General features: G+C 37.7%; 1 protein-coding gene across 2 annotated transcripts in view; it reads right to left on the bottom strand.

Moving 5' to 3' along the window:
• The window catches only part of LOC129430723 (protein FAM110A), a 36252-nt gene that overhangs the window by 13430 nt on the left and 5213 nt on the right, over positions 1-17609 (bottom strand). Inside the window, exon 1 of one of the 2 annotated variants that reach the window (XM_055188225.2) lies at positions 4595-4754. The exons of the other annotated variant lie outside the window; for it this stretch is intronic. The gene's annotated coding sequence lies outside the window, so the exon portion shown is untranslated. Of the gene's footprint in view, positions 1-4594; positions 4755-17609 lie in introns of those variants that run through there. 2 annotated transcript variants of the gene reach the window in all.

A 17609-nucleotide genomic window follows, 5' to 3' on the forward strand; every position in this document is an offset into this window, starting at 1 on the left:
TCGCGTAAATTATTGGCTTACGTTTCTTCCCCACCACAGAAAACCACCACAGGTTTATCAATGCCAACAAAGTATTATTTTGTTTGTTGATCATGAAGTATAAAGTAGATGAGAAAAAACTAGGATTCCGTGTGTATTCAACGCGTCGCCATTGTTGTTTACAATGCGTGGAATGGTGCGCTGTGATTTGTTGAACAGATTTATTGCATTCTGCAGAGAAGGAGGACTGGCGTTTATCACGTTTTGGGAAAAAGGGAGAAAAGATGACAGAATAACACAGCGGATATTGGATTTTGCGTGAAATTAAGAATTTACTTTTAAATACTGACCAGATACAATACTGATTTTGGCGGTAACTAATAAAAAAGGCATTTATCGCATTTTGGAACCAAACTCTTCGTTTACACTCCAGCTTTTCATTCCCTTTCCTATTTTTAGCTATTAGAGTGATTTCCGACTTTGTTTCCAATCCGAGACTTTAAGATTGTTTTGTAGCGTCCATTTCCCAAAACACCTCTTAATAATCTTTTCCCACATCCCGCCTCAAGTCTGTATTACTGGAGAGGATATGATTTTAAAAAGCCAGTCGGCTTTATCAAAGTAAAAAGAGTGCTGCAGAAAACAAAAAGCCAAACAGTGGTACTCATAAGGATATCCTGTCATTAGTCTAGACAATTTCATGAAGAGCTCCAGTATACCTGCAAAAGACTCATCTATTATGACCGGTTCTGTTCTTGGAAGCAGTCCATAAATATGTGCAATTTCTCGGCTCTCATAACACAAGATTGGGTGGTATAGCACTTATACAAGAAGTGCATCCGGTAAAGGGGTGCACGATTGGACTTGATCCAGCTAAGAGGTACACAAAAAGGCCTTGTATTTTAACTAACCCAAGAGAGCAGAAAAACACTGTGGCCTCCAAACAACTTCTACAGTCTCCGCCTCTCCATTAACCGGTTTAAAATCGGATTAACCAGATTATTCAATAAGTGATTAGATGAAGTCTAGGTGGGCAGACATTTGTTAGGGTGTAAAGAGGAAGTGAAGGCAAGTTTTCACCTTAAAACAGATAACATCAACCTAATAGATGCACAACAAACAAACAAGTCTGAACCCAAACACCTCCTTCACTTCACAGCACCGGGTCTATTCATTAAGTCAGGTCCAGGTGTGGATTCTTATCCATTTCTCTTCTCCTGGCTGTCTTTGAAACCCACACCCTCATGCCAAGGGGACATACCTGTGTCATAGCGTCACCACAATACCCACAAAATTAGCGCCTTTGGCTGTGGTAACAGATCTCTATGGGAATAGCTGTAATCGCGGGAAAAGATGCTGCTTGATTCATAAAGTTGGTTTGGAAGATCTGAAACAAAGACTCCATGTGCAGCATATTAAAACAACAAAATGTGAACAAAACAAAATCTTAATTTTGCCATTTCTGTCTTTCATCAGGTTATTTTCTATTTCAATAGGAATCTCTGTGCAAGCATGAAGCTAGATCTTCTCTCAGCCCTGATCTCTCACCTTCACGTCAAAACATCTTCCCTGGACAAGTTTTTGTTATGTTTGGTGGCACCGCAAGATCAATGCTAATGTTGAATACCCTGGCTGCCCTGTTTGCCACACTATTAAAGCTGTCAACATGGATCTGTACGGAGTTCATCTGAGCTGCTGAAGGATAGTTGTGTCTTTGAAAGAGAGGATTATAAAGGAGTGCAGGATTACTGCTGCTGCCCATCTTTCATTCTGAAGATCACAGACCACGCTGCAGGCTCTGATACACACAACCTCACATACGGACATCTCCGTTTACAAATCCCATTACATGCAGACAAGACCAAACGGGCTTTCACACCACTAAAACCTCCTCCCCCACTAGCGAATGTACCCATAAAGACGCTTGATCAATTGACCAATCAAACAGACCATTAAAAGGTCCTCCCATTAGCATATGTATCTGAGGTTTGGATCACAATCAGACAGCACAATACAAGTTCGGTGTAAATACACCCAAGCTAGTGATTTAGTTAAATGGACTATTTTCACCTCTTTTTCTAAATAAGCATCCATTATTGTGAGATTAAGGAAATTTTTTATAGCAGTAAATACATATCATATTAGAAAGGCAGTGGAATGTAAACGCACATTAGTGCCAGCCAGGTGTAAAGCGGGTCAATGAATCAATATCAAACCATTGTGAGGTCGCATACAAGAATGGAAGTATTTTACATATTTACCGCTGGTGTTTGAATAAACTGTTTCAATTTGAATAAGGTTAACAGTCCTTATCGGATGAGTAAACAGAGAACTACTTGTCTAATTCCTGCTTAATTCAAGGTTGCAGTAATGAAATATTAGACAGGTTACAGAGTTAAATGTGTAAAGAGAGGAAGATCAAGGGTTAGCACACAGCTGGTCAGGTCAGGACTATCATACAGGGGAGGTGGCCAGATGATTTCACTCACGTGCAGGAGGGAAGCATGGCCCTATGGGAAGGGTGGAGGGCTGGCTGGACTAGAGCTGTTTATCTTGGGATGGCATTTCATGGGAGAGGCACGAAAGAGCCAACTTGCATTCCTCAGGAAAAAAAAAAACGAAGAATTTGGAAAGCCGTGAGCATGTGAGTAGAAGGGAAAAGCCACGTTCGGAAGTTCCACTTGAGAGAGATGTTTAGTCATGTAACTGCATACGGGTGGTTGATGTGGCATGCTTTTTATGGATCAAAACTTATGTCTTATATGAACATAAATAAATTGTAGTTCAAAAAGTGCATTTAAGAGTAAGGTATATTAGAATTGTGATCATATTTTGTAAAAGTTATGGTAAAACTTTACTTAATGGAGAGAGAGAAACAAATGAAGTCAAACTGGGTTTTGCTTTTTCCAGTGCTCTATTTTTTGCTCTGGTTTTTATTTTCTTTATATGTACATTAAGCATAATTGCTATGTAGGAGTGGTATTTTTGACTTTAGTTAGGCCACATGCTGAGCAAACTGTGAGCATTATATGGGTCATAGGGAAGAGCCAACATCTTATTCTGCAAAGTTTATGCATGTACACATCCTCCCCTCGGCTATTGACTAAATACAATGCACTAGACCTCTTTTATACACAGAATGCCTGAATTGACATCTAACTGTCAATGATTCAATAATTCTAAGAGTATGAATATGATCTTATCTCCTCGAGCCTCAAGGCAGTCAAACTGTCAACTATCATTGAAAGAAAGACTGTGGCATTTGGGGCTTCACAGTGTACATCTTTAATTTGAGAAAAACAGCTCTTTCTTATGAAAAAAAGGAGAACATAACAGACCGCGTACTAATCCTACAGTCCTCTCAGTTTTGACAGACTTCCATTTGACCAAATCCAAAATGGAAAATTGGCCTGCAGAAAAGACAGTCATCATGGAAATCCACAAAGCCAGTAAAGATTGTGAGTAGAGACCACAAGAGTCACGGGGCTTCAGACTTTGTTATGACATCCTGAACGATCCTACATTTCACAACAGTGTGGGAGTACAGATGATTTCCACAACGCTGACATCAGCAGTAATACTTAACTACCGAATAATATCTGTCAAATGTAGAGTGAAATAATGGCAATTTTCATAACTCTGTCCTAAAACCTCACTATTTTACTATGCATATACATTTCTTTTATACTTTTGGGAACCCTCATGATCAAGAGGAAACACATTTGACAGTATTATGTAATGGTTGCCACTGAAAACGCTCAGTAAGTCAGGATTTAAAGGTATAATTTCTGTAGTATCACTATAAATATGCTGGAAAGACGCATTACAACACATTAGCTCTGCCTAAAACCATCCTGAGGTGTAACATATTTCTGGGATAAGTCAATCCTGACTTAACTGTATTAATTTTCCTGAATAAATATATTGATTAATTTGCTTAAAAAAACTGATACGCATATTCAAAGTTACATCTGAAATGTTATAACATAACATGTACAGTGTCCAAACTGTAGGCCATAGAGAGGAGAAACCCCAAACCACATCAGGAGGTTCCTAAGAACTTTACAGAATGCTCTAGCCACCCAGAGTGGCCACTTATATATAAAAATAGTTCAAAAGACATAAACTTGAAATGGATAGGAAGCACCTGTCACTTTTTACTTGTGTAGATATTTTGTTACTTCAGGAAGCAGAGCTGTAGTCAAGGACATACACATCACTCTGCAGAGAGTACGTTGTATTTGACATCAGCCGCTCTCGCGGTACTGTGATGTCATTCGCGGATAAGTCTGCGCAGTACTGCATGAATTCAAACACTAACTGTGTTCTAGGCTGCACTTTTACGCATATAAAATGCAACTACTTTAAAAGCCTTAAAATTTACTAAGTTATTCTCTTCTCCCCTTTCTTTATTGCTATTCCTAAATGCAAAGATAGCTTTGCGTATTATGCTTATTAACTGTTAATGCTTATTATTAAATTAGTTCGTAAAACATTAAATACTCCCTCATTTGAAGTCGCTTTGAATAAAAGCGTGTCTAAATGAACACACGAAAATGTGCTGATAAACTCACTCCAGCTGTCATTGAGTTGCCTCATATCTTTCTGCACTTACCTCAAATGTGCAGCGTTTCCTTGAGTAAACGTAAACCTGCGTAAAAACCTTGCGTCAAACTATGTATTGTACCGTGTTGCTAAATATAGTACCGTATTATTAGTTACTTATCTTTCTGATAAACTAAACCACGTTTTCATGAACACTCGTTGTCGGTACATTTAATTTTTGCGGGGAATGTACCATTATGAGATCATGGCAGATAAGGGGGCGATACTACTGTGTTTTAAATAGAGGTATTTACGTATTTAAACATATTAGCATTTATTACACATGTATGTATTTTAGCTAATTTAACAAGTTCTTAAAAAACAATAAAAACATACATTTGGGACAAAAAGAGGGTAAATGCATCAGCATGGCGTTTCAACACCCCTATTATAGCAAACGTAGTATGAGCCGATCCTGCCATTGGTCGTTTCCCACATGATTTCCCAGTTTGGAAAACGCAGGATAGTTTCCAAGGTAACAACACTCCAACGCATTACGTAATTTTGCTAACACAAGCGATTCATTCAAAAGCTGAATGAAAATTAACCCTTGTAAAAATATTGTACATTTAAACATTGTACTTTATTTTGACGTACGCTAGCAGAATTTGCCAATAAACTTCATCGTGTGTCATTTCCGCATATTTTTTGGAAAAAAATTAACAAAAGGATTTATTTGTTAACACGAGATTATGCATTGATTAAAATGAACTAACAATGAACAATACTTCTACAGCATTTATTAACCTTAGTTCATGTACATTTCAGCATTTACAATATATTTTTTTTAATCAATACAATGAACTAACATTAATATGTGTATTTATTTGCATTAACAAAGATTTAAAAAATTGTTTGTTTGTTTGTTTTTACAAATATAATCTTATTGTTATAACCTAAGTTTTAGCATTTATTTTACAATACTACAGCTTGAATCTCTTAGCTAACTTTATTTGTGACTTGAGGTTGATGCCATATGTTAGCAATTACGATTTTTAGTATACAAAGAGAAATTTACATTAGAGCACGTCATATCATATGATTATTTACTGTTTAGTTAGCATTTTTTCATGTGTTTGTGTAATTAAATTGTGCTACATTGACTACATCATAATGTTGAAGCCCAGCCAATCTCAGAGTGAAGTGTAATGAGATGATGGGGTTATTTCATTAGCTGGCACCGATTCAGTGTTGTTTGTTTAGTGCATGTATACAATGGGGCTACTGATAAACTAAAGTAGTATGGCTTGAATTCAAAGTAATTTGATAAACTTGAGAAATTTGTAACCTTTCCCTTTTTGTCATCTTTTCTGTATGTGCTAATGAGCAGCTCAATTATAATTCAAGTTACATTTACATTTGGCAGATGCTCTTATCTAAAGCAACTTATAGTGTGTGTTTAATACACGTTTCTTTCATCAGTATGTGTGTATCTGGGAGTGAACTTGTACCCATTACTCATGTGGCTTAATGGTGTACCCATTAAGCCACATGAACACTTAAGTTGAGTACATTAAATGATGTAACATTAAATTATATAAAGAATATACTGTATAAGGCTGAATGGGGCTAGCAGCACAGTAACTAGCCACTATATTCTCTTATTATGCAGAAAGAGAGTTTTTTTGTAAAAATCAAAGAATTTATCTGATAGCTAATTTATTTATTTATTTTTATAATTTTAGCAATTTTTTATAATTCAAGCAAAGAAATAAAGGCATTGGGTGGAAAATATATTACCAAAGCAAACTACAACTGCTGCTGATTTACTGTGAAGATGTAATTATCTGGAGAAACAGAAAAGAAAAGAAAGAAAGGCATTTTGAAACTGCCAGGGCCTTATTACTTACTCCCATAGGGGCTCTGAGGGCCCAAATGCAGTTTGCATCCATTGTTCAATGGCCAATTTAACAGTTAGCCATGTCTACTCTAAGACACAAAGACACAGTCCCCTGGGCCATGAACCTCAACCGTCAATCGTCTCCCATTACAAACATGTCTCATTAAACTAGGCTACAGCTGATCTGTCGCTCTACATAAAATAAACTATAGGAACAATGAAGTATATCAGTTCCACTTTCATTCTCATTGTTGTCACACAGGTGTGTGGTTTTGTGGTTGAAATATAAAAAACAAGTTAGCCATGCAAACAATAAAGCTAATTGTATGCTGCTACTGTGAATGTTGCTTAGTTATGTAATATTTTAATAATTATTGTTAAGCTTTGGCTTGTAAATTACTTCTTCTTTCAACACAATCTGTTTCTGAATACTATAAATCACCAAAAACCTTCTATTGGGTATTGAGTTATATATTTAAGCGAATGTGCTGTAATATATGTTAAAAGCTTAGATGCAAAGCCCCTAAATGTCACCTTTGTCAAAAATGTGATATTGACAGAATGCTCTCGGCACGTATTATACGTTCATCAAATATCTGTTTGTTGGCAGAATCCATTAAACGCTATGACGATTTTTCAGCAAAGTCCCCTAGGTGCACATAAGAGTAATTGAATGAATAATGGCACACTTTTTTAAAAGGAGGTTATACAGATTATGCTAGGCTTTTGACCGAATTTTTGATTTTTGAGCCTTTTACCTTTATTTAGAAGGGACAGCAAAGGGTGACTGGAGAATTTTTAAATACCAATGAAATGACAAAATAAGGCATTTCAATTACTGACTAATAACATTTTCATTACCATTAAGTAAAATTACTGAAACTAAACATAGGAGACTGAAAAAATATGCTTAGTAAAAAACATGTCAGATCCACTTGCATCTGAGCTCTATACTCACCTAAAGGATTATTAGGAACACCATACTAATACTGTGTTTGACCCACTTTCGCCTTCAGAACTGCCTTAATTCTACATGGCATTGATAGTATCTTGCAGTTGATGGAGATTTGTGGGATACACATCCAGGGCACGAAGCTCCCGTTCCACCACATCCCAAAGATGCTCTGTTGGGTTGAGATCTGGTGACTGTGGGGGCCATTTTAGTACAGTGAACTCATTGTCATGTTCAAGCAACCTATTTGAAATGATTCGAGCTTTGTGACATGGTGGATTATCCTGCTTGAAGTAGCCATCAGAGGATGGGTACATGGTGGTCATTAAGGAATGGACATGGTCAGAAACAGTGCTCAGGTAGGTTGTGGTATTTAAACGATACCCAATTGGCACTAAGGGGCCTAAAGTGTGCCAAGAAAACATCCTGCACACCATTACACTACCACCACCAGCCTGCACAGTGGTAACAAGGCATGATGGATCCTTGTTCTCATTCTGTTTACGTCAAATTCTGACTCTACCATCTGAATGTCTCAACAGAGATCGAGACTCATCAGACCAGGCAACATTCCAATTTTGCTGAGCTTGTGCAAATTGTAGCCTCTTTTTCCTATTTGTAATGGAGACGAGTGGTACCCGGTGGGGTCTTCTGGTGTTGTAGCCCATCCGCCTCAAGGTTGTGTGTGTTGTGGCTTCATAAATGCTTTGCTGCATACCTCAGTTGTAACAAGTGGTTATTTCAGTCAAAGTTGCTCTTCTATCAGCTTGAATCAGTCGGCCCATTCTCCTCTGACCTCTAGCATCAACAAGGCATTTTCGCCCACAGGACTGCTGCATGCTGGATGTTTTTCTCTTTTCACACCATTCTTTGTAAACCCTAGATATAGTTGTGCGTAAACATCCTAGTAACTGAGCAGATTGTGAAATACTCAGACCGGCCCGCCTGGCACCAACAACCATCCCACTCTCAAAATTGCTTAAATCACCTTTATTTCCCATTCTGACATTCAGTTTGTAGTTCAGGAGATTGTCTTGAACAGGACCACACCCCTAAATGCATTGAAGCAACTGCCGTGTGATTGGTTGATTTGATAATTGCATTAATGAGAAATTGAACAGTATAATACTTTAGGTGAGTGTACATATTAATCATAACTGCTGCTATGATATAGCAATGACAATTATGTTAATGATCCTGCCCTTTACTTTCTAAATAAATGCTTCCCATTAACATGTTTCCATCACTTCTGGAAAGCATTTGACGCTCTGAAGAAAAAGATTAAATCTTATGAAGAGTCAAGGTATTGTCTGCTTTCAATGACTTCCAGTTAGCTGAGCCAGGACTTCATATTCTGCTTAATCTTCGGTCTATAATTTAAGTGGAGAAAAGCACACCTCCAACCCAGTACTATTGATTCCTTTGTTGCTTTAAGCCTCTATCCTTAGAGGATTGGTTAGGTGTAAAGATTTTTACACTGTTCTTGTCACGACCGGTTTACACACCGGATAAATAAACTAAAGAAGAACCCAAACGCAGACACGAACTACAAAAATAAACTATAATTTTATTAAAACAGAACATAAATACCCACGAGGGGGTAAAACAGAATATAAACTAAACACTGGTAAGAAACGTAACATAAACTGGAACAAACTGGAACTTGCAACAAAGCACACGGAGAACATGAAGCTCTGACATACAACAACGCACGCACACCACACAGAGAACACAAGGGCATTATATAGACAGCACATCAATGGGGAACAGGTGAACATAATTAATCACTTAAGACACGAGTACATAAGGGAGTAGGGTAAAAGTGACAAGACACTGGGAACACGTGTCACACATACATGATGTGAACACACACGTGTTCCCACATAAACACAATGCTGCCATAATCTTGCCAACAACCGACCTGGACTATAACCAAAGTCAGGCAAGACCATGACAGCCACAAAACACTGGGAACACGTGTCACACAGACATGATGTGAAACACACGTGTTCCCACATAAACACACTGCTGCCATGGTCTTGCCCTCTAACATCCAACCTGGATAATAACCAAGGTCAGGCAAGACCATGACAGCCACAAAACACTGGGAACATGTGGAAGCCACACAACTATATGCCTCCACATGCTCCCACACAGAACATAGTACTGTCATGGTCTTGCCAGATACATTCAGACCTGAGTCTATTACAAAAAGCTCTGGCAAGCCCATGACAGTTCTATATTTTATAATGAGATAACTGGCAACTGCATACATCAGTATATGTCCCTCTATTATTTTTACAAACCACATCTAATTTTGGTCACTCAGCATCTCTTCCTTGCATTGAGGCAAAGCCTGGCAGACCGCCAGTCCAGGATGCTGCTATTCAATCACCAGTGACAGTCTCTCTGTCGCACACACATTTTCATTCTCAAATAAACAAAAACTATTTTCCCTATCTGTCAGCTATTCATAGCACCCAGACTCCCTACCATTGGATGATAAAAGACTCGTGGGAAAAATCCATGCATGTGAACAAGGACGGTTTGCTGATCACTTAGCCTTCATTATCTCACTAGTTGAAACAGAGAGTAGAAGAAAACTAAGTGTGATCGAGAGGAATGGCGAGATGAAACAGTGATGATAAGTTCATCTGATTTGGATGAAAGAAAACCACAGCAGACAATATGATAGATGAGAGGAATGATAGCCTACACTGTAAAAAAATGCAGCATGAAGCTTAAACAACTTAATTATGCAAGTAAATTTAACCTACTTTTTAAGTTTTGACTTGTGATAAGTTGACATAACTTTGAAAAACAAGTTGAAATTGTTTAACTTAATTTGTTACTTTAAAGTAACAAAAATATATGTTGATTTGATATTCTTCATTCAGCTTTCACACAGGATGCGGTGCACAATGCGCTCGCTGCTGGGTGTCACAGAGCGCAGCACAAGAGTAAAAAACCTTTGGTCAATGCAACAACAAACCGTCCTCACACAACGCAAGCCAATGAAATAAATGGGTTTCATTGCGCAGCGTACACAGCGTCCTGTGTGAAAGCCACATTACAGTGTATGTGAAGACAGGCTGTGGATTATTTAAGTCCTTAGGCCCACATTTGCTCCCTTATTTGATGTCCCTCCCTGAATCCTTGAGTATTCTCATTTGTAAACCCCCTATCATATGACCCCGTTATATGACAATGAGGAGGATTGTTTTAATTTTAAAACAGCATTTTGATAACTTTGTCCCCTGCATGCTTAAAGGTGCACTATGTAACTTTTAGAAGGACCTCTTGACAGAAATGCAATATAATACACATAACTATATTATTAGTGGTGTATAAAGACCTTACAAAATTGTACTGTATTGTTTTTATTGCCTTAGAATGAGCCGTTTTTATCATACACATAGAAGTCGCCATTTTCGCAACGCCATTTTTACTACAGTAGCTTTAAATGGATAAACTGCTCTATAGGGCGTGTTTTGTTAATATGTTGTCTCAGACTATGACGTGTTTGTCTTGTGGCGGCTACCATAGCTTTACTATGCGTTTTGAAAGGTCAGGGGTGAGCTATGGACTGAGCCATCGGTTGCAATTCACAGTCTCACCACTAGATTCCAGTAAAAGTTCCACATTGCAAATTTAAAAGAGAAACCATTTCCGCTTTTAGTACAACATTGCCATGTAAATGTACTTTTAAGGATAAGTTCAGTTCCTTACTCCCATTACCAAAGACACGCCAACCACTCCCCATACTGGTCTTGTCTCTACAACATATTACTTCTCTGTTCCATTCCCTTTTTCTGGTCCTCGACGGTTTCCACCGTCTCTAGTGTTCTTCTGCTCTTTCCCAATGGAGAGAGTCCCATCAGGACAAGGACAAAGGGATCAGCAGATGCCAAGCAGCAAAGACGCAAACTGAATTAAACAGGTTCCGCCACCCCAACCCCCATCAAACACAAAAAACTCACTGTCACACATACACCGCCCAGTCTTTTTCACTCTTTATCAGGAAATAGAGACAATGTAAACAATGACTTTCCAAAGTCAAGCTCATCCGTATGGGGTGTGTTTTTGCCTATTTATACACTTGCTAGCACATGTGCATTCAAATCCAAACCACTATTAATAGTGCCAGACGTATTGCCATTTAAAAAAGTTATTGGCGTACTTGAATTACATGTGTTTCGGTATATGTGGGTACTCAAGAGTGTATTAAATTCCACTGTGTCCTACTTGTCATTATTACGTTACGTGTTATGTAAGTTCACTAAAATGAATGCATGTGGAAGTAGAGAGATACAAGATATACACTGTGATCGTACTTTGTTTGCATTTATTTGGCAGACAATTTAGACTTTTACGGACCCACGCTGCATTCCAGACAACTTGGATTTAGGATATTTCTCACCTCAAAACAGGAAATAACGTGTGAATTAAGTATTATTAAAGGGACAGTTCGCCCAAAAATAACAATTCTGTTATTTATTCACCAGATATTTTGAGAAATGTAACCAAACCATTTGTGGACCCCATTTACTTCCATAGTATTATTTTTTCCTACTATGGAAGTAAATGGGGTCCACGAACAGTTTGTTTCTACAGTAGTCCTAAACTGACAAACTGAGAGTGTTTTGTCACTCTCAAATTAAACTGGGAAATGAAAACTATTTAAACATATCAAAAATGATATACATCACCTTGAATTTCACCTTGATATAGCACAAAATATTACAGTACACAGGCCCAAGTAAACATTGCATTCTCTTTTATTTTCCTTTCATCTATTCTTAAACACCCCATTCAACCAAATTTAAATCCTCTTTCCTTTTCTCTACGTTGACAAGCAGCTGCTGTCCTTCTCCCTGTGAATGGAGATCCCCAGGAGAAAACAAGGATGAGTACGACTAGACGCTACAGGTCAGAGGTCGATACAGCTTTGCCAGATTTCTATGGCATATCAGTTAGGGAATTACTCACAACTTCTATCTACAGTCATCATGCATACCCAATCAATGATATATCTAAAATACATGCAAATATATGCAATATCTAAAAATACCCATTAAACAGGAAGGATTTACTACATTCAACTAGCAAGCTAGTTAAGTTAGCAAATGCTACAGCAAACGGAGTGTGAAATTGGCCATTTTAAACCATCTGATGCAGATTTCCCTACGCAGTAAAACATTAAACAATGACGACACGCAAAAACAGTCTTTCTTCCCAAAAACACACACGCACACGCACATTAGGCGCTCAGTGCTGTGTCAAAGATCAAACCCCAGAGGAGCTGACCTTATCAACAAAGCCAGGACTCCTGAGAAGACGATCTATCCCTTCCTGCAGCACTCCTCCATCTTAAATAAACTTCCTTTGCTAATGCCACTTCTCTGAATTCAAACCTCACTGATGCTTTTCTGGTATTGAGCAACTAACTGTGACACAAGGCATAGCCTACAGTCAACTCTAGAGGGGCTTGGTTAAATTATAAATATGAATATCAAACTGAATAATGAATCCAGGATAATGTTTTGCCCTGAAGCTGTGCAAAAAGGAACGAGACACAGGGACTTTCAGATGTAGGACAAGGTTTTTTAATCTACATGGGCTTATTGGCTAGAGGTAAATACATTGTATGTATGGAATAATCTGTACATTGGTGTTTCTGGTTTAGGAACAAAAATGACAACATATAAGGGTACCAACATTGCTTATTGCACAAAATGTCCTTGAAATTAAAGGGAACATATCATGAATATCATAATTGTTTTTTCATATTTAAGTGCTATAATTGTGTCCCCAGTGCTTCTATCAACCTATAAATGTGATAGAGATCAACCCAGTAACTTAGTTTTGGTAAACCATTCTCTGCAAGTGTGTGAAAAAATAGGTTGTTGAAATTTGGCTCCCGTGATGTCAGAAGGGGATAATACCACCCCTTAATCTGCTCTATCCAACCACAGCACTGCTAATTAGTGCAGAGATCAACTCATTTGCAGTTTAAAGGACACACCCCAAAACGGCACATTTTTGCTCACACCTACAAAGTGGCAATTTTAAAGGGACACTCCACTTTTTTAATATGTTCATTTTCCAGCTCGTAGTTAAACATTTGATTTTTACCTTTTTGGAAACCATTCATCCGATCTCCAGGTCTGGCGTTACCACTTTTAGCACAGCTTAGCATAATCCATTGAATCTGATTAGACCATTAGCATCATGCTCAAAAATAACCAAAGAGTTTTGATATTTTTCCTATTGAAAATCTGACTCTTCTGTAGTTATATTGTGTACTAAGACTAACAGGAAATTGAAAATTGCGTTTTTAGGCAGATATGGCTAGGAACTATACTCTTAAACTGGGATAATAATCAAAGACTTTGCTGATGTAACATGACTGCAGCAGGCGTAGTGATATTACACACGGCCCGAAAATAGTCCCCTGCCATTGAAAGTTACTAAGGGGACTATTTTCGGGCAGTGTGTAATATCATTGCGCCTACTGTAGCCATGTTACAGCAGCAAAGTCCTTGATTATTACGCCAGAATGTAACTTAGCCATATCTGCCTAGAAAATCGCAACTTTAAATTTTCTGTCGGTCTTAGTACACGATGTAACTACAGAAGAGTCAAGTTTTAAATAGGAAAATATCAAAACTCTTTGGTTATTTTTAGCGCGATCCTAATGGTCTAATCAGATTCAATGGATTATGCTAAGCTATGCTAAAAGTGGTACCGCCAGACCCGGAGATCAGCTGAATGGATTCCAAAATGGTAAAAATCAAATGTTTAACTCTAGGGGAGCTGGAAAATTAGCATATTTTCAGAAAAAGTGAAGTGTCCCTTTAACATGCTATATAATAAATTATGTATATGATATTTTGAACTAGAACTTCACAAATGTACTCTGGAGACACCAAAGATTTATTTTACATCTTTAAAAAGTCTTGTGAAATATCCACTTGAAACTAAATGAAAGGAAATAAACATATTAAAAAGTCTACAACTGTCTGCCAAAAGCATGAATGTAAATTCTTTATGTCTATTTAAAATAAACTCTTGCTCTTTCCTAGTAAGTTAAGTGGAAAGCCTAGTCATCACTCTTTACACTTTCACCCATTTTAATGTGCACATGTTTATTTGTGTCATGCACATGAGCTTGTTTGTTATTTGTCAAATTTGGCGAGCCCAAAAACTTTAGACTGTTGAGCTGTGTATGTGTATACAGTATGTTTGCATAAGCACAGATTATGGTTAAACATGCAAATTTGGACTTTGACACAGTGGGGCCTTTTTCTACCCAACCAGGTTCCAGAATAAACCTCCCCCTTTGTTTTACTTCTTGTGTAGGGCATCAAATATACTTCTGATGAAAATGGAAACTATTTCCTTCACATTTCCTCCTCCACCCAAAAATAACAGCAGAAAACAGTTTCTGATTGATAGGTTTCCATTATGTAAAAGTTACCCATGAAATCCCACACTGAAAAACAATGACTTCCCAGAATTTAGAAAATTATATGTATTTAAACACAGATAGCAACTAAATTGGCACCTGAATATGGCGTTTACCTGTTTCTTGCAATGTATTACCTCACAGATGTGAGATTTAAAAAGACGAGACCCTAAGGAGATTCGATTTAGTTTTGTTTTGTAGTTGATGAGGAACTGATTTAAATACACGCACAGATAAAAGCCCTTTGGTATGATGTTGAACTTGTCGCCCATGATAATCTAAAAGCAGTTATTTGGGGGGAGCGTTGATGTTACGCCCTGAAGCGAAATGCTCATAACCTCTTTTGCTTCATTTCATATCATGCCAAATGATAATATGGAAACTGCAAGCAAGGTAAGTCAGCCTGATAATCCTGTTACAGTTACAACACTGAATGTCATTACTGTAGCCGAATGTTTGGCATACCCAGTCCGCCCAGAGAAAAATAAACAGTGAGGAAGTCTAACAGGCGTGCAATGAGAATTATGTCTTTCAGCAAGCCCGGCACTGAGTACATTTTATCTTTTGCGATCCAGCATACGTGGGACATCGCTCATTGAATGTGAGCCAGCAGAGGAGGAGAGGGTTCGCATCAAACACAAAGCTGTTATCACACATGAAATGAGCAACAAAAGAGCAATCATACTTCATACGTAGGGCAGCGGGAGAATGACCCATTTACCCAGCATGCCCCGGGGGACTAAATGGAGAACATTGTCTTATGATGCCATCAAAGTAGGTTGGGTCCAGGCTAAAATTTCATAATTTAATTAGTATAGTGACCGAAACCTGTAAAAACACGAGGTTTAATAAACAAGGACAGATAACACTGGGATTGTATATATAAATGTGAAATTAAAAACAGTACAAATGTCAGTTTTCATTGATTTATAAAATAACGGTCATGTGCATTTGTGTCATATGGGCGTCCTATCATTTGCAGATAAACTGCTGGTGAGTTGTGTCTGTTAGGCGTAGATGAATGACACGAAGAACCAGACTGACTTCAGGCTAACGGTCAAGAGGGTCATTTCTCCTTCAATCTTCATCACAGATTTTTATTGTCGGGTGGAGGGACAGGACAATGAGAGTCGCTCCTGGTGCGTTGGGGGTTTAGAAAAGACAAATGGCATATGAGTTTTCTCTAGAGAGCAAAAAATGCTAAATCTGAGCATATGATAAGAGTGAGATGGAGGAAGGGGACCCGTGGGGAACCGAGAGATAACAATGGGTGTAACCACAGGAGAAGCGGGGGTTGTGTACTCTTGGTTTAAGCTGTTATATTTTTTAGGGGAGTCGGCACGTGCCATGCACTCTTTATGGGAGGGGAACGTGTAAAGTGGGGCCGCAGAGGCAGCGATGCCCCAGTCAACCCTAGGTTTTGTTCTGCCAGCTGCTGGTGTCACAGTCAACACCCAAAAATCAGTGGAGCCCAACAGCACAGTCACTATCAGACTCCACATTGATTTTTGCTGGGATGAATGAGATGAACAAAAATGTTTAATGTTGTAAGGAAGAAAATGTGTTTTTAGTGAAGACATTAGAAATGTTTGTATTTCATATTTAATTAAATGTGTAATAATAATGTTTTGTTTGCTGGTTTTAGAGAAGGAACTTAAACAGAGACAGAATATTTGCATTTCATATTTCATTTAATTTGTTTACTTTGTTTGCTTAACAGAAGTGCCGCAAGACACAAGCAGTCACATGTAAACATTCACTTGAAGTTTTTTCCTTCAGTAAATAAGCAGGTGGCAGTTCATATAGACATAGTATAGCAGTTATCAAATGGTCAATTATGCTCTATAGTTTTTAACAAATAGAAAAATAGAAATATAAAATAAGTGTTATTAGTGGTCTCTCTCAATACAATAAAAAATTGATGCAGAAACTGTTTAATACTTAAACTTGGTAAAAACAAATGTAAAGTCTTTAAAGTGCACAAGACTGAGAAACTTTTAACAAAATGTGATTGTATGTGGTTAAGCATTTAAAATAAACATTAAAGCTTTTCTTATAGATAGACCCTGTCAATGCAGGTGCTCATAACAGTAAGTTTTTTTTTAAACTGTAAGAGGTACCAAGTGTGTCTGAAATCATATCCTGTCTATATACATATTCACTGCTGCCCCCTGTGTTAACTGTATGAATTACAGAAGATGTGCAACTTGCACTTTGTGAAGCGTAATACCGCCACCTAGAGGCTTCTGAAGGTTTTACAAGAAACTTGTATGAATGAGGCTGTCACTAAAACTTTTTACTAATTTCTTCAAAACATGGTAACAGATCCACAACCTGGCAGTGATTATCAGATTTCTTAACTTTGTTAAAGGAGTTGTTTGTTTACATTTGAGGTGGGATCCAAAGAAAACTGTCCCAACTTGTTATGCAGTTTTGCTGCTGGTTTAAAGCAAGCTGTGAACTGACAGGCCTTATTGTGGTTGTTGTCATCTGTGCATGGCAGCTCTATGTGTCAGTATGCTCAGAAGCAGATAACATTCAGTTATGCTTATGAGATAAACATGGATCAGGCCATTGCAGGTACAAAATTGCAAAAATTACAAAATGTATGTGTACTTAAAATTTAGTTAATAAAGTTAAATGCACAATGTTAAATGTAGGTTAAAGCACTTTTCATGTATTATTTAAGCTGTGAAGTTAAACTTATTTTCTTTGTGTATAAACTTTTAGTTATGCATTACAGATGTAACTCCTGTATGTGCCAT

Source organism: Misgurnus anguillicaudatus, chromosome 13, assembly GCF_027580225.2.
Source record: "Misgurnus anguillicaudatus chromosome 13, ASM2758022v2, whole genome shotgun sequence".
In the NCBI taxonomy this organism is placed as follows: domain Eukaryota; kingdom Metazoa; phylum Chordata; class Actinopteri; order Cypriniformes; family Cobitidae; genus Misgurnus; species Misgurnus anguillicaudatus.